The sequence below is a fragment of the Chelonia mydas genome, chromosome 1, assembly GCF_015237465.2.
Source record: "Chelonia mydas isolate rCheMyd1 chromosome 1, rCheMyd1.pri.v2, whole genome shotgun sequence".
In the NCBI taxonomy this organism is placed as follows: domain Eukaryota; kingdom Metazoa; phylum Chordata; order Testudines; family Cheloniidae; genus Chelonia; species Chelonia mydas.
This window is the reverse complement of record NC_057849.1, coordinates 135,667,249-135,685,749: the sequence shown is the minus strand read 5'-3', so window position 1 is coordinate 135,685,749 and position 18,501 is coordinate 135,667,249. Positions and strand designations below refer to the sequence as shown.

At 45.1% G+C, this 18,501-nt stretch overlaps 1 long non-coding RNA gene across 1 annotated transcript in view; it reads left to right on the top strand.

Annotated features, from left to right (window-relative positions):
• Positions 1 to 906, top strand: part of LOC119565222 — a 35,385-nt gene extending 34,479 nt beyond the window's left edge. The window contains exon 3 of the long non-coding RNA XR_005223865.2: positions 332 to 906. This is a non-coding gene — a long non-coding RNA (uncharacterized LOC119565222). The remainder of the gene's footprint in view (positions 1 to 331) is intronic.
• Positions 907 to 18,501: the final 17,595 nt, after the last annotated feature.

Sequence of the window (18,501 nt, the reverse complement as noted above, 5' to 3'; positions counted from 1 at the left end):
GTAGGGGTAAAAGGGCCCTTGCAGCTGTCCCCTCTCACCCTCTGCTCAGACCTGGAATAGGGATGCTGAAGGATTCTGGGGATGCAGGAGTAGCATAGGTACACTGAAGGAAAGGGGGATATGGGGCGAGTGGGGGAAGAATTGATGTGGGGGCTGGGATATGGGGATGTGACCCAGAGGGCAAGGGGCAGTGGGATTAGGCAGTGAGTTTCAGCAGGCCTGACTAGTTTAATGTACCCCAACTCACTCAAGTCATAATCTGTGTTGTGTAAGGTATCACTGGAAAATCAGTAACACGCTGATCATTAATATTCTTGTGTGGTGTTTGTAGGGAAAACACCCAAAGAACTGTACAAATGTGAAGGAAACATGGGACTAAAATGTTGTTTGACCCAGACAAGTCTAGGGAGTGAGCACCCTTCCCAGACAAAGGAAAGGCCAATGCCTCCATCCAGGTGCTATCAGAGACAATTGGCAATCACCGTCCAGTGCCATTCATTGCCATATCGGAGACTGAAGGGACAGATCAATTTGCATTGCAGAAAGCACCAGCAGGGAAGAAACCAGAGTGGAACCTTCTCCATCAGCCTCCATGGCACTTTTCATCCAAGCAGGGGCACTGGACTTTGAGATAGACACATTTCAAATGTTCACTGGCCTATAAAAGAGAGGGGCAAAGAATCCTACTTTACCTTTCGTCTCAGAAGACAAAGGAAGGAAGCACTTTGGACTTTGTGGGAGTGGTCAGCCATGTTGCTGGAAGGAGGAATAAGTCACTTACTTTAAACCCAGACTGTAATTTTGGTAAGTCAAAGCCCTGGTCTGCACTACGAGTTTAGGTATTTAGCAGCATTAGATCGATTTAACCCTGCACCCGTCCACACAACGAAGCCATTTTTGTCGACTTAATGGGCTCTTAAAATCGATTTCTGTACTCCTCCCCGACAAGGGCATTAGCGCTGAAATTGACATTGCCTTATCGAATTTAGGTTAGTGTGGATGCAATTCAACGGTATTGGCCTCCGGGAGCTATCCCAGAGTGCTCCATTATGACCGCTCTGGACAGCATTTTCAACTCAGATGCACTAGCTAGGTACACAGGAATAGCACCGCAAACTTTTGAATTTCATTTCTTGTTTGGCCAGCGTGGCGAGCTCATCAGCAGAGGTCACCATGCAGAGTTTGTCAGCAGAGGTGACCATGGAGTCCCAGAATCGCAAAAGAGCTCCAGCGTGGACCAAACAGGAGGTACTGGATCTGATCACTGTATGGGAAGACGAATCCATGCTATCAGAACTCCGTTCCAAAAGACGAAATGCCAAAATATTTGAAAAAATCTCCAAGGGCATGATGGACAGAGGCTATAACAGGGTCCTGCAGCAGTGCTGCATGAAACTTAAGGAGCTCAGACACGCCTACCAAAAAACCAAAGAGTCAAACAGCCGCTCGGGGTCAGAGCCCCAGACATGCCATTTCTATGATGAGCTGCATGCAATTCTAGGGGGTGCCCCTACAACCACCCCACCCCTGTACATGGACTTCTGCCAGGGAGTCTCACACAACAGAGATGAGGATTTTGGGGATGAGGAGGAGGGGGAAGTTAGCACACAGCAGGCAAGCGGAGAAACTGTTGTCCCCGACAGCCAGGAACTGTTTCTCACCCAACAGACAGTACCCTCCCAACCCAGGATCCCAGACCTTGAAGGCGGAGAAGGCACTTCTGGTGAGTGTACCTTTGTAAATATAATACACATTTTAAAAGCAAGCGTGTTTAATGATTAATTTGCCTGAAGACTTGGGATGCATTTGCGGCCAGTACAGCTACTGGAAAAATCTGTTAACGTGTCTGGGGATGGGGCAAAAATCCTCCAGGGACATCTCAATGAAACTCTCCTGGAGGTACTCGCAAAGCCTTTGCAAAAGGTTTCTGGGGAGGGCAGCCTTATTGCGTCCTCCATGGTAGGACACTTTACAACGACAGGCCAATAGCATGTAGTCTGGAATCACTGCATAAGAAAGCATGGCAGCGTGTGGTCCCGGTGCTTGCTGGCATTCAAGCAACATCCGTTCTTTATCTCTCTGTGTTATCCTCAGAAGAGTGATATCATTCATGGTTGAAATAGGGGAATTTTATTAAGGGGACATTCAGAGGTGGTCGTTCCTGCTGGGTTGTTTGCCTGTGGCTGAAAAGAAATCATCCCCACTGTTCGCCACGTGGTGGGGGGGGCGGGTGAAGCGATCATCCCAGAGAATTGGGTGTGGGGGGGTTTAGTTGGGTTTGTGCTGCACGTTAACCCAAAAACATCAGCCCCTCCTTTTAAATGGCCAATGTGTCTGTCAGGGTTCTTTCCCCACTCTGAACTCTAGGGTACAGATGTGGGGACCTGCATGAAAGACCCCCTAAGCTTATTCTTACCAGCTTATGTTAAAAACTTCCTCAAGGTACAAACTTTGCCTTGTCCTTGAACCATATGCTGCCACCACCAAGAGTTTTAAACAAAGAACAGGGAAAGAGCCCACTTGGAGACGTCTTCCCTCAAAATATCCCCCAAGCTCTACACCCCCTTTCCGGGGGAAGGCTTCATAAGAATCCTCACCAATTTGTACAGGTGAACACAGACCCAAACCCTTGGATCTTAAGAACAATGAAAAATCAATCAGGTTCTTAAAAGAAGAATTTTAATTAAAGAAAAGGTAAAAGAATCACCTCTGTAAAATCAGGATGGTAAATACCTTACAGGGTAATCAGATTCAAAACATAGAGAATCCCTCTAGGCAAAATCTTAAATTACAAAAAGACACAGCTTATTTTACCAGCCATTAAACAAAAAAAAATCTAACTCATGTTCTAGCTAGATTACTTACTAACTTTACAGGAGTTGTAAGGCTGCATTCCTGATCTGTTCCCGGCAAAAGCATCACACAGACGGACAGAACCCTTTGTTCCCCCCTCCAGATTTGAAAGTATCTTGTCCCCTCATTGGTCATTTTGGGTCAGGTGCCAGCGAGGTTATCTTAGCTTCTTAACCCCTTTACAGGTGAAAGGGTTTTGCCTCTGGCCAGGAGGGATTTTATACCACTGTATACAGAAAGGTGGTTACCCTTTCCTTTATATTTATGACAGTGTCTTTTTCAATTTTACTCTCCCTTTTTTTCCCTCCCACAGCTGCAAATGTTTCAATGCTGCCACTAGCATCTCCGTCCCAGAGGCTAGCACAGATAAGAAGGCAAAAAAACTGCACTCGCGATTAAATGTTCTCTGAGCTTATGCAGTCCACCCGAACTGAAAGAGCCCAGCAGAATCCGTGGAGGCAGACAATGGCAGAGTCCAAGAAAGCATAAAATGAATGCGAGAGGACAGGTGGTGGGATCAAGAGGAAAGGTGGTGGCAGCATGATGAGAGGAGGCAGGATGCAATGGAGGAGGATCAAACTGATAGGCTCTGGCGTATGGTTGAGGTGCAGGAAAGGCACCGACAGCCACTGCAGCCCTTGCCCTCCTCCCCAAGTTCCGTAGCCTCCTCACCCAGATGCCCAAGAATGCAGGGGGTGGGGGGGAGCGGGGGGATGGACTCCAGGCACCCAACCGCTCCACCCCAGAGGATTGCCCAAGGAACAGAAGGCTGGCATTCAATACATTTTGAAGTACAGTGTGGCCTTGTTCTCCCCCCCTCCACCCCGGGCTACCTTGGCAGTTATTCCCCTATTTGTGTGACGAATTAATAAAGAATGCATGAATTTGAAACAACAATGAATTTATTGCCCCTGCAAGCAGTGATCGAAGGGGGAGGGGAGGGTGGTTGGCTTACAGGGAAGTAGAATGAACCAAGGGGGCGGGTTTTCATCAAGCAGAAACAAACAGACCTGCCACACCATAGCCTGGTCATCCATGAAACTGGTTTTCAAAGCTTCTCTGATGCGCAGCACGCCCTGCTGTGCTCTTCTAACTGCCCTGGTGTCTGGCTGCAGGTAATCAGTGGCCAGGCGATTTGCCTCAACTTCCCACCCCGCCATAAACGTCTCCCCCTTACTCTCACAGATACTGTGGAGCACACAGCAAGCAGTAATAACAATGGGAATATTGGTTTCACTGAGGTCTAACCAAGTCAGTAAACTGCACAAGCATGCTTTTAAATGTCCAAATGCACACTCTACCACCATTCTGCACTTGCTCAGCCTATAGTTGAACTGCTCCTGACTACTGTCCAGGGTGCCTGTGTATGGCTTCATGAGCCAGGGCATTAAGGGGTAGGCTGGGTCCCCAAGGATAACTATAGGCATTTCAACATCCCCAGTGGTTATTTTCTGGTCTGGAAAGTAAGTTCCTTGCTGCAGCTGTTCATATAGACCAGAGTTCCTGAAGATGCGAGCGTCATGTACCTTTCCCAGCCATCCCACATTGGTGTCGGTGAAACGTCCCTTGTGATCCACCAGTGCTTGCAGCACCATGGAAAAGTACCCCTCGCGGTTTATGTACTGGCTGCCTTGGTGGTCCAGTCCCAAGACAGGGAGATGGGTTCCGTCTATCGCCCCACCACAGTTAGGGAATCCCATTGCAGCAAAGCCATCCACTATGACCTGCACATTTCCCAGAGTTACTACCCTTGATAGCAGCAGCTCAGTGATCGCGTTGGCTACTTGCATCACAGCAACCCCCACAGTAGATTTGCCCACTCCAAATTGATTCCCGAGTGACTGGTAGCTGTCTGGCATTGCAAGCTGCCAGAGGGCTATCGCCACTCACTTGTGAACTGTGAGGCCTGCTCTCATCTTGGTATTCTTGCGCTTCAGGGCAGGGAAAAGCAAGTCACAAAGTTCCATGAAAGTTCCCTTACGCATGTGAAAGTTTTGCAGCCACTGGGAACAATCCCAGACCAGCAACACTATGCAGTCCCACCAGCCTGTGCTTGTTTCACGGGCCCAGAATTGGCATTCCATGGCATGAGTCTGCCCCATTGCCAGCAGGATGGCCAAATTGCCGGGGCCCGTGCTTTGAGAAAAGTCTGTATCCATGTCCACATCACTCTCGTCACTGCGCTGCCGTCGCCTCCTCGCCTGCTTTCGCAGGTTCTGGTTCTGCATATACTGCATGATAATGCGCGAGGTGTTTACACTGCTCATAACTGCCGTAGTGATCTGAGCTGGCTCCATTCTTGCCTTGGTATGGTGTCAGCTGGAGAGCAGAGTTGCAGGGGAAGCGGTGGTTGGATGACCTATTTTGCAGACCTACTGCACCGTCTGCTGCCAGGACACAACAGCTGAGCAGCCTGCATGCTTGCCATGTTATTGCGAGACAAGAGCAGCCGAGCAGAGTTGCAGCAGAAGTAGCCCTGCGAGACCACCAGGAGAGCAGAGTGCCAGCAGAAGTGGTGGATGACGACGGTCATATAGAGGACCTGCGAGCTGGATTCATACTATCAGGAGAGCAGAGTGGCAGTGGAAGCGGTGGATGACACCGGCGGTTAGCAGTCCTACTGCACCATCTGCTGAAAGCAGTATGGTGCCCCCACAGAAAAAAGGCGTGAAACAATTGTCTGCCGTTGCTTTCATGGAAGGAGGGGCGACTGAGGACATGTACCCAAAACCACCCACAACAATGTTTTTGCCCATCAGGCATTGGGAGCTTAGCCCAGAATTCCAATGGGCGGCGGAGACTGCGGGAACTGTGCAACGCTCTGAAAGTTGACGCTAGCCTCGGTACTGTGGACGCACTCCGCCGACTTAATGCACTTAGTGCATTAGTGTGGGGATACACACAATCGACTGCATAAAATCGCTTTCTAAAAAATTGACTTCTATAAATTCAACCTAAGTTCATAGTGTAGACATACCCAAAGTCACTAGAAAGCATTTTTCACTGGTATTTGTTTGCAACCATTTCTGTCTTTCTCCCATCTCTGACTGACAAAAGTTTCACTGACAAAAGCTCTGGTGTGGACAGTGTTATGTCAGTGGGAGAGCATCCGATGTAGCGACCGCTGACGTAGCTACCACTGCTTGTTGGGGGTGGTTTAATTATGCCAGCAGGAGAGCTCTCTCCCATTGGCATAGAGCGGCTACACAGGAGACCTTACAGCAGTGCAGCTGCAGTGGTACAGCTGTGCCACTGTAGGTCCGTAGTATAGACATAGCCTGAGTGTCAGTAATTTTTTTAATCGCCAAAGAACCTGATGATAGAAAATGTGGCTGCTGTGCATGCACTGGAAATACCTTCTTGTGATGTCTTACACACCTTGAGGGAAGCCCTATTTAAATCAACAGAAAGAAGACTTAGAGCTGTTAGAAATTACTCTCTGCAATTAATTATTTCAGTCCAGAAGAGAGTCTTTAGAAACCAAAGAATGAACAAGTTGCATTAAAAAAATGAAATAAAAGGACACTGAAGTCATGACTTTAACTTTCCATAGAAAAGGCACTCCACAGGTGAGACTGATAACATGTAATATCTAGTCCCAGGAGGGGACCAGCGGCAGGTTTTTCTTTGCTGTGTAGATGTACCCAAAGAGAGTTTGACTATGTAAGAACTGAGTATAAACTAAGCAAGGCCCTCAGAATTCAGTCAGCTATTAATTCATGTTCAGGCTAGAGGTCTGTGAAAGAGAGCTACTAGACAATGCAAATCATGTGGGATCACCTCAGCTTTGTTGCTATTATCTGTTGATGAAATCTATACTGTCAGTGCAAAACTATATTGTGGTTTTGCTGCAAAAAAATAGTGAAGACAGCCAGATTTCACCTTGAATCAAAACTGAGACAAATCACACTATGTTTGCTGGCAGAAATGTAGTGAACAAACTTGCAATGGCAAGGAGGTGGGTTGGATGATCTAATAGATTGTCCAATCTCTGCATCTGTGAAAGTGTGGAAATCTCACTCTGAGGAGTCACATACGAGAGTCTTTCTGGATACTCACAAATCTGTCCTGTTTTGCCCAACAAATACCTGCAGTACTGAGTTGTTCCACAGACACCAATCAAACTCAGGTTGCCTCTCTGGTAAAAGAGCTGAGAAGAAGGAAAGACTCCATTTCACTCACGCCATGCTGGTTTATGCTTCAAACTCTAATGTGAACTGTGTGGGTTTGAACTTTTAGGAAGGAGACTGCCCTGGAGAAAGAACGGAGATGTTTATCTGATATGGCACTGAGGACAGTTTTCTGATGCTATAGCTGCTGGTTTAATTTAAGGACATTGTAGTGCAAACTAAGGAACATTTCATGTTCACCTGCTGTACTGGTTTACAGATGTGGACTTCATGCTATGAGAAGGACAAACATCGGAAATGGTTGAAATTTATTTCTAAAGACTGGCCCAGATCTAAACCCTGGATTTAACCATCTCCAGAATTTTGAACTCCGAACCCAAATCTAGTTCCAATTTTTTTTTAATAATGGCCCCTATCTGTCTAATGGACCACTCTAAAATGCTGGATCTGAATGCTCCTAAGCCTGGAATCCCAAGCCACATTTTACAGCTCGAGCCCCTCTCTATTGTTTTAGGTCTCAACAATCCTGAGAACAAGAGTATTGGTAGGCAGGGTATTTAAAGAAAATGGGACTGGATTATATTGCTTAATCAATCATAATAGTATGACCTTCTTGGATAGCCGCCTCTTACAAGAATGCACAATGGCAAGACAATTAACAGTTGATAAATACTTTTTTCTTGACAAACAAGTGTGATTTCTATTTTGTATATAGAGACCCTTTGGCTCTTTTCAGAGTGGAAGGAGGTCCAATAGTTTGAACTCTAATCAGACTCAGGAAAGCTGGGTTCAGTTCCTTGATCTACCACAGATTGTGTGTGTGACTTTAGGCAAGTCACTTAATCTCTCTGAGTGCCTCAGTTCTGCTTCTGTAAAATGGGGAAGATAGAACTTAACTAAAGATACATCAAGGACGGTGAGGTGCTCAGTTATTATGGTAATGGGGGCCATATAAATAATTTAGATTGAGCTCAGAGATGAATGGGGTTTCAATTTCCCATCAGAATATACAGATACTCCTCGCTCCACAATCAGAACTAGAGTTAGTAAAGGCCAGATAAGACTTGTCAGGGGGACTCATGATGCCAAACATCAGAACAGAGGGGACTTATTGCGCTGCATAGCAGTGTTTCTGGAAGTGTCCCAAATGGTATCCTCAAAGAGTGGGTAACAGATATTCTGCTGGTTCAGAACTCCAAGAGCAAGGAGGACGGAGGGGTTGTTATTGTTATTCTTTTTGCTGATCCCATAATCCCATCTGGGAGTTTATCTTCTTTCTTCCAATGGAACTCCTGCTGTGGGAGATGCAGTGAGCAGTAGAGCACTCACTGGTGTAAGAGTGCTCAGTTCTGCAGCATGCCCTGGCTAAAGCTGGGGGAGATTAGCTCAACCTACTTCTTCCTTTCTCTCCTAAAAACAAACAAAATAACTCAGCAATCTTGCAAACATGAGGAGATTTTAATCCCATCCAAAACAACCAAGAAATGAGGGCAGGAAGAAATTATACCAGCAAATACCAGGTCTTAGTACTAATCAAAGAGAATCTTGAGGAAACAGGTGCTGATCATTAGTGATTCAGAGGTTTGCAAGGACAGCTTCCCTCCACTTTTCAATGCTTGGGATTGTTTTGATAGCAGCGCGCTCAGAACCTGGGGGAAAGGCATGCCATGTGTTTTGCTGGAGTGAGCCCTCTGATTGACATAGGAATCGCATTGCTGAAAGTAGCCTTTTAACAAGCTAAATACACCATCTAATCTATGTAATTCTAAGACACTAGAGTAGGCTATGTGATATGCACATTTTTTTAAGCACAGTAGGATTGAAGCTTATGCTCAGCCCAGTGAGTGTGCATGCAATAGCTCATTCAGCTGTCATGGAATATTATTGATTATTAAGTGCAAGATGCAAAAATTAGATCCAGATCTGGACTTTGAACACTCAAAATTCAGGAGGGGAATGGGCAATATGGACCTGGACTTTGTGTTGGCTTATTATAAATATAAGGGACACTTGAAAAATGTGGATCTGGATCAAGGTTGATATTTTAAATACAGCTGAGTCGCATCATACACGCATTTAACTTACGCGAATTCAACTATATGCGCTCGGCAAAGAAAAAAGAAAAATAACAAGATACTTGTAAATAGTGCGGGCAATTCTGCCCACCATTCCACTCAATGAGCGTATGCCCCGGAGTGAGTGTGAGATGGGAGATGTGAATCTGCTGTTCCCTCAGTTGGTCTCAGTTCCCGCGTGCTTCTCATAGTGTGAGCATCTCACCATGCTGAGTGTGATTCTAGTGTTTAAAGATACTGTATGTATTTCTTGTACAACATGGCCCCTAAACGCAAGCCAACTACTTCATCTGGTGCTCAACCGAAGAAACAGCAATCTATTCCCAGGGCCGGCTCTACCGTTTTTGCCACCCCAGTGAAAAAACCTGTTGCCGCCGAATTGCTGCCACAGACAGCAGGAGGGAGAGAAGCTGCCACCAAATTGCCACCGCCCCTTTCTGACTGCCACCCCAACCACCTGCTTGGACCGCTGGTGCCTGGAGCCGGCCCTGTCTGTTCCAAAACTGGAGGAAAAACTGGCTGTGTTGGACTTATTGAGAGATGGTATGTGGGTCTCCGACCTGGGGCGCATAAATATGGCCGCAACGAATCTAGCATCCGTGCCATCAAGATTCGAGAGAGAGAAATTAGTCAAGCCCTGGCATCAAGTGCTCCAATAACTGCTCAGGTGACGAGCTAGGTGCGTGATAAGACTTAGTGAAGACTGAAAAGGCATTAAACTTATGGCTGGAAGACATGAACCGTAAACGTGTGCCTATCAATGGCAACACATTGCGAGAAAAGGCTCTTAGCCTTTATGCGCTGTTCAAATCTCCTGCCGAAGAGGGACAGCCTTCTGATGAGAAGGAATTCAAAGCCAACAAAGGTTGGCTTAACGGTTTTAGGAACCGCTTCAACCTCAAAAACGTGCAGACTACTGGTAAAGCTGCATCTGCCAATGAAGATGCAGCAAAAGCCTACCCCAAACAATTAAAGAAAATCATAGAAGAAAAAGGCTATTTTCCAGAACAAGTTTTTAACGCTGAGGAGACTGGGCTCTTCTGGAAAAAAATGTCGAACCGCACTTACACTTCGAAATCAGAAAGACAAGCCCCTGGCTTCAAAGCAGCTAAAGACCGTGTGTCTGTGTTGTTTTGTGGCAATGCGGCTGGGCATTTCATAAAGCTGGGCTTGCTCTACAGGGCTGCAAATCCCCGTGCCCTAAAAGGCAAGAACAAAAATCTCCTGCCTGTGTTCTGGCAATCAAATAAAAAGGCTTGGGTGATGGCAGTATTATTTCTGGATTGGTTCCACAAGTGTTTCATTCCGGAGGTCAAGCGGACTTGACTTTAAAGTGTTGCTAATTGTAGACAATGCTCCTGGCCACCCTGCGGCACTCTGGTTTGCGCATAATGACATTGAAGTCATCTTTCTCCCCCCCCCACAATACCACCTCCATCCTCTCGACCAAGGTGTGAGTCGCTGTTTCAAGGCCACATACACGAGGCTTACATTCTCACAGATACGTAGCGCTATGGATGCTGATCCCAATCTTAATGTGATGGAGTGTTGGAAGTCCTTTAACTTTGCCAATTGCATCACTTACATTACATTATGCAATCAAGCCTGAAACAGTCAATGCATGTTGGCGAAACCTATGGAAAGAATGTGTGAATGATTTTAAGGGTTTCCCGACCATTGACAAAGAAGTGAAACGCATTGTCCAGGTGGCCAGGCAAGTGGGTGGTGAAGGCTTCGTCGACATCCTTGAGGAAGAAATTGAAGAATTAATTGAGAGCCACAGAGAAACATTGACTAACGAAGAGTTAGAGGAACTGATGAAATCGACTACAGAAGACGAAGACGATGACAACGAACAGGAAGAGCCAGCAAGTTGGAATCTTCATAAATTTGCTGAAGTGTTCCAAGCAGCGAAACACTTGAATGATTTAATTTCTGAATACGAACCCTCTATGGAACAAAGCCTCAAAATCACACCTAGTATTACGGACGATTTGAGACCGTATCAAGAAATGTTTGAGCAGCTCAAGAGACAACAGTGACAGTTGCCGATCACCATGTTTTTCAAGGAAAAACCACCAGCAGCAGATGAGCCTATGCAATCAACTTCTCGAGCTGAACCAGAGCCAACCACTTCGTCTACGACTCACTCTCCGTCACCCAAGCTCTCCGTCACCTCCGTCTCCTGCATCGACATTAAGCCCTGACAACCCCCTGTAATTACCTGTCTGTAATTAAAAATACAGTACTGTAAAATTATCTTTTGCATGTGTACTCTTTATTATATACTGTACACATTATACATGTATACATATTACTGTACAGGGTTGTATACACAAAACCATGTACAGTATACTGTACTTTATGGGTGACTTAAGGGATTTTCAAGGGTAATTTTGACTATACGTGATTTTCGCCTTATGCGCTGACTTTAGAACCTAACCCCCGTGTAAGATGTGACTCCAGTGTACTCGCAAAAGTACAGGGGTGTTTGGATCTGGGGTTCTTGTTCAGGCCTATCTTTAGTTATCGATAGATAGTTATATCTATCCCTTCCCAATCTTGATTTTCCCCTCATAACTAAAAGGGCACTATTAGCTTAGAATAGGTCCCAATTTCAGTAGTTGTCATTTAAAGTATTTTTACAAAAGGTGATGTCTATAGAAATGTTATGATTTTCTAAAATGCCAATTAAAACAGGTTCCTCCCCAATATTAAAATTTCCTCAGTGTTATGAGCCAACGTATAGTGGCCTTCCTCTAGGGAGGTTAAATTGCCAGGCTCTTTGAGATAAGGATCTCAAACTCCTGGGTGTGTAAAACTCACACAACTAAATAACTAATAGTGCCAATAAAGCATTGTGCATGAGAGTCAAAAAGTGTCACTGATGAGCATGTAAGCTGAGTGGAATGCAAAATAAATCTGCATCACTAGTGAAAAATAAGTTCAATTTTTAATATTCTTTCAGTCTTGATAGGTTACATGACTCGTTTAAAAAACTAAAAGCAATGCGCTAAATTTTCAAAAGCGATGAGTGCTCTTGGTTACCTAACTTGACTCTGTCAAAAAGCACCTTATTTTCAAAGAGCAAATGCTCAGCTTTTTCTAAAACTCAAGCCCCTTTCTGTTGCTTAAATGAAGCACCCATAAATAGAGGCATCAAATGTCACTAGTCACTCCCGAAAATGTACATCATAAGGGAGGAAGGAGGGTCTAGTGCAGGGGTCGGCAACCTTTCAGAAGTGGTGTGCCAAGTCTTCATTTATTCACTCTAATTTAAGATTTCGCGTGCCAGTAATACATTGTAATGTTTTTAGAAGGTCTCTTTCTATAAGTCTATAATATATAACTAAACTATTGTTGTATGTAAAGTAAATAAGGTTTTTTAAATGTTTAAGAAGCTTCACTTAAAATTAAATTAAAATGCAGAGCCCCCCCGGACCGGTGGCCAGGTCCTGTGCGGTGCGAGTGCCACTGAAAATCAGCTCGTGTGCCGCTTTTGGCATGTGTGCCATAGGTTGCCTACCCCTGGTCTAGTGCTTAAGGGCATTAGCCCAGCACTTGGAAGGCTCTGATGCAATTCTCTGCTCTGCCATGGATTTCCTGTGTGATGCTGAGCAAGTGCTGTAAAATGGGAGTATCACCTCACAGGGAGAGCTGAGCTAAAATATAGCATAGCACTTTGAGAGCTACAGATAAAAAAGTAGAGAAGGCGTTTTTATAAAATATTTGCAGAGTGCCTATTTTTCATTTCCTCTACAGGGAATTTTAAAAGTGCTTTTAAAAGCCCATTGGAAGATCTTTGGGAGAAGACAGGGTTAACCCCTCCCCCCCGCCATGTGGGAAATAACTGAATGTATAACTTTCTTGGCCTTTTAGGGTATGTCTACACTACAATTTAAAACCCACAGTAAGCCTGTGCCAGCTGACTTGGGCTCACAGGGCTGTTTAATTCCAGTGTAGAATTCTGGGTTCGGGCTGGAGCCCAAGCTCTGGGATCCTCCCACCTCACAGGGTTCTAGAGCCCAGGCTCCAGCCTGAGCCCAAATGTCTACATTGCAATTAAACAGCCCCTAAGCCCGAGTCCAAGTCAGCTGGCATGGGCCAGCCTAGGGTATCTAACTACAGTGTAGACATACCCTCTGTCAATCATCCCCAGGTCAGGAATATTAAGTGTATTTCTGATTCATGTACATTTGGATTCCTTTTTCACTGGGACGTGGCCTCCCCTTTCAACTGACATTATGCACCAATTATGGCTACCCATGTCAAAAGCTAGGCCAGCATTTTTAGTAACAGCTACTTCTCAATTAAAGGCCCATGTTTGCCTTTAAAAACGTCAATCATTCTACAGTCTCAATATCCAAACCCTGCAGGGCTTGTTAATAACAACATTCCCTAGCTGCAGTGAAAATTCATTCTGAATAAACTTTGCAAAAGAGGGCAGCTCAAATACTGGACAATTATTATCTAGGGACTCTTTTTCTTTCCAAAACCATGCCATACTGCTAATGTTCTCTGCTCATTTGTGTTTGCTTTCCCAACAGCAAGAAGCTTAAAAAAACCAACACCCAGCAACTTTAGAACAGTGTACTCCATATTTGTCCTCTCTGAGTTCCAATTCAGATGATGAAGTTGCTGGAGTTGATAAAAGAACAATGAGACTCTTGCCAAATTCAGCTGTCAGTTACACTTGTGTAAATCTGGACTGGAATTACTGATTTTTAGAACAGAGGAGAATTTGACCCTCTATCTTGAAATGGCTGGTCTCAAGCCAGAACAAAGTTCTGTAGCAGATTCCCTAGACTGTACAGCACTCTGGTTGACAGACTGGAAAATCCTCAGCAGCCTAATTGAAATTAAAAAATGATAGGTCTGAATAAGATATGAACATGAATAATAAAAACAGTACAGTAGATCCAGTGTTATTTTTATATTAGATTTATGCTAACCCCACATTTTCAGTTTTCAATATTTTACAGTTTCTGCACTAAACATGTTCATCATAGAAGTTGTTGTCAGGGGGAGTTAGATATTTTAGTAGCTTGTGATAGGGGGGCATTTGTCACTTGGGAAAGTGTGGGAGACAGTTTGGGATTGTGGGATAAGCCTGTTAGCTGATGATAGCTGCTGGGAATGATTAGTGTGGCAGTTAACAGTATTGACATTTAAAATGTCCATCTTTAGGTTTCAACAACCCATTGAAATGATTGGGGCAGTTCACCTCTCTCTCAGAGCTATCATTTCATGTTGTCTGCAGACTCAATAAGAGAACACTGCATTTGTTTACACTTAGTTCATATTTTCAAGGTTATGGTTATGACACTACACGTTAGAAACATCAGAGCTGGAGCATAGTTCTCCAAGAGGTTGATTCTGTAGCAAATTCTGCAGCCATAAAATACACTGGGACTTGTACGTAGTCTGAACTATGCACTACAAACTGCAAAAATCTGACATTTCATATTTTAAAAGGACCATCTGGAAGGTTCTCTTTCCAATTTATAGAATGCACTCCATCTAAACTTGAAATGTTTGTACAACATAAAACTAGATACAAAGCTTACAATATAAGTCATTGATATACAATGTGCCTATGAAAACGCCTCTTCAAACCCTGAGAAATAACATTTGACACACACTCCCATGTAACCCATTTATGCGCTTCTCAACCCATCCCCATCGCATAAGCCTGAAATATTACACAGAACTCGTACTGTTGCCAGAAGGTCAACAGACTTGGGCTTTGTTAGGGATAATGCCTGAAAAATCCCCATTTAAAGCAGAGGCTGTTAGCTCAAACACCTCTGCTGATCTCAATTGCTGGGTTGTCACTCAGGGAGAGTGAGGTGGTCTTTTGGATAACCAGGATGCAAGCCATTTATGATTTTATAGATTAAAACTGACAACTTGAATTACACCTAAAAACAAACTAGAAGCCAGGGGTGGATCATGGATCAGACAGCGTAATGTTTTGCCAGTGAGAAATACTCCCAAGCAAACTGGCTGCTACATATTGTATCACTCCAGCTGAAACTTCTACATGGTCCTCAAGTGTAGCTCCGGGTAGAGCATACTGCAATAACAAACTCAAGGTGATAAAGGTATGGGTCGTTGTGGTAAAGTCCACATCCAAAAGAAAAAGTAATGACTTTCTTGCTTGGACAACCAAGATTAACTTGGGCTCCAGCAAGACCCCCAGAGTTTGAAAACTTGAGAGGCAAATCCTGCGTGTACTCCCTAGTCAAGACAGACAAAATTACCTTTTCCTACTCAGAGGACACATGCATTACCTGGGAATGGACAATAGGGGATGGATCACTAGATGATTCCCTGTTCTGTTCATTCCCTCAGAAGCACCTGGCACCGGCCACTGTTGGAAGACAGGATACTGGGCTAGATGGATCTTTGGTCTGACTCAGTATGGCCATTCTTATGTTCTTACGACCTGTCTTATCCAGGTTGAGTCTCAGCCAGCTAGCTTGCAATGAAGTCTAGACACTGCCTAGGTCACTGAACTGCACCAGTAATGCTTTTAGAGCTGGGTATCATTTGTACACTGAAGACTCCACAGTCAAACAACATCTTCACCATAGGCTTCACTACTCTAGACACCTCTGGGTATGCCTACACTGCAGTAAGACACCCGCAGTTGGCCCATGTTAGCTGACTCGAGCCTGCGGGGCTCAGGCTGTGGGGCTATAAAATTGCAGTATAGATGTTCTGCAATTGAGTAGCCCATCACCCGGAACCCAGTGCCCCCAGCCAGTTGTGTGTATTTTACTGCAATGTAGACATGCCCTCTGTGTACGCATGCATGACTTTAACTGTTTATATGCTGGAAAGAGGAATACAAAGCCCCAGCTTCACTTTTGTCTCAATCAGTGCCTGGATGGGATTGTTTTTCTAAAAGATTGTTGGCCTTTACTGAGCAACTACAGTGGCTGTGGAAGTTCCGAGCCTCTGCCAAAAGAGGTTTAACAGCACTACAGATCCCTACAAAATTGTTGCACCAGCAGCTTTAAGCAATGGGAAGAATCTTTTGTGACCTTGGTTAAATCTAGAGCAAACTGAACCTTATGAGGTTTGCTGAAGCACCTGTGTAGATGAGCACACTGTGTTCTGCAGCACCCCCTTCTGGCCCTCACTTGGTTCTGCAGTGCCCACCTCATTTTCTGAGGGGTATCTAATTCTCTTTCACAGCCCCTCTTCTCCGAGGTCTGGCTTCAGTTTCTCCAGATAACACACAGCATCTCAGCCCTCCCTGGCCGCTCCTTACTCTTTTCCCTTCAGAGTCCTCTGGGTTCCCCAGGCCCCTTTTCCTGGGCTTATCTGGATTCTCAGACTGTGTCTCAGGAAGGCTTCCCCCAACTGCTTCCCTCCAGCATTCTATCAGGAGCTCAGCCCCAGCTCAAACTGCTCCCCATCTCTGTACAGGAAGCACTTAACCTCCCTCCTTTCTGGTCCACTCTTCCCAGCATCATATCACCCAGGTAACTTCCCTTTCAATCCATCAGCAGCTGCCAATTGGTCACAAGTGCCTTCCCTTTCAGTCAATAGGGCAGCAGGCAATCAAGTCACAGGTGCCTTCCCTTGCACCCTGTGACAATCTGCAAGTTCAGGTCCTTATTTCAGCATCTTTGGTCTTCAGAAGTGGGCTGGAAATCTCAAGAAAACAGATTCTCTTGTGTGATACTCTGTATTTAATTATAAGCCAAGTTGGAAATCTTGCAAATACAGCTGCTTTTACGTTTCAATGCTTCCATTTCCAGTCCCAGATGGAAAGAACTGCAAAAATTGAGAGGGAAAAAAATGTTAAGCAACCTTTCTCAGACTTTAAATGTGACTTGATCTCGATTGATGTGCTGGGATGGATTAAGCAGCCACAAGGACTAGATCAACCATCATACTGATGAGTCACAACACACCACCACAATATTGTGACACAATGCAACATTACAACGTTCCTACAAAAATGGTGTGGGAAAGGGCCCTTTTGGAATGTGGGTCTGGACTAAATTAATTTCTGGGAATGGGTGAAGATTTGCATCTGCCCTCATTTGGTCAAAAGCAGTTAGCTCATTGCAAAATTAGGGCCTGATGAGAAATTGCTCCATGAATAATCCAGCTGAAGTCAATAAGATGACATGGAAAGTCAGGCATTATTCAGCATAGGTATGGATGGCAGAATGGAGCCCTTAGATATGTGATTTATAGCTCATTTGTAAAAGTCACGGCAGGAACATCACTTACATTAGCCATTAGTCATGTCATTACCATTTGAGTCAACCTGGAATCTTTTTCCTCTGATGAGCCACCTCGGAACTCCATAGTTAGACACCCCCCCAACCCCCCGTAACACCAAACAAATCATTCTGGCCAAGTAGCCAGAGACAAAATTTGAGCTCAGGGCACTGATTAAAGAACCATAGGCCCAATGTATCCAAGAGAAAACATGTTCTGTTTCCACACATAAAGACTAAGCCATGTACTCACAGTTTAAAATGCCTTATTTTAGATAAAGGAAAAACCAGGAATGAATAAAAGTGAAGCGTCCATGAGACAGCAGTGTGTATCTGTCCTCTGGAACAGCCTGCAGCAATTCTAACAAGATGGCTGCTTCTCTCTGCACACAAGTTTATCTGGCCTGATAAGGCAGGTTTCTTAAGCTCTGTATAATCACATAAGTAAGAGTTACAGTATCCCTATCGTGGCAAAAAGAACTAAAATGTGTGTCTGCAGCCTAACTATCATCTACTTGTCCTACAGGAGCTAAATCCACATGCCAGGAGTTAACACAGTTTGGGGACATGGTTATAGCTCAGCTTATACCACCAGACCAACCTGTGCTTTAAGTATGCCCGGTGATAACTGTGTTGTAACCAGGTTCCCCTGTAGGGTTGTACATCTGTTTCTTCAGTCTCAGATTCTCGGTCACACTGTGCTGATGCAGGGTGTGTCACTATGATGGCTGCTGTTGCCAGTACTTATGGAAAGTGCCTGGGTTCTTACTAACATGATTGATGATAGATCACCTTTTCAAGGAAACTTTACCATCACTGGATCCAAAAAGTTATTTATCACTGATTACTTTCTTATAAGCCAAATGCTGTCTCACATTTGGAAGTGGGCTTTGTTCAGGGACTCAATTGTTGGTGAGTGTAAAGCAGTGGTCCCCAAACTTGCCACATCTTCCCCCCCCCCCCCCGCACCTTACTCCTGTCCACACACACATACCCCCCAGAGCTGCAGTCAGGAACCAGGCTGGGAGCGGGGCCGCAGCTCTGGGGAGAGAGGGGTGGGGGGTGGACAGAACTAAGGGAGCTGAGCCTGGGACCGGGAGCCAGGGGCTGAGGCTGGAGGCAGGTCTGGGACTAGAGCTGCAGCCAGGGTATGGCTGGGGCCAGAAGCCAGGGTTGAAGCTAGGGGCTGGGGCGGAGCTG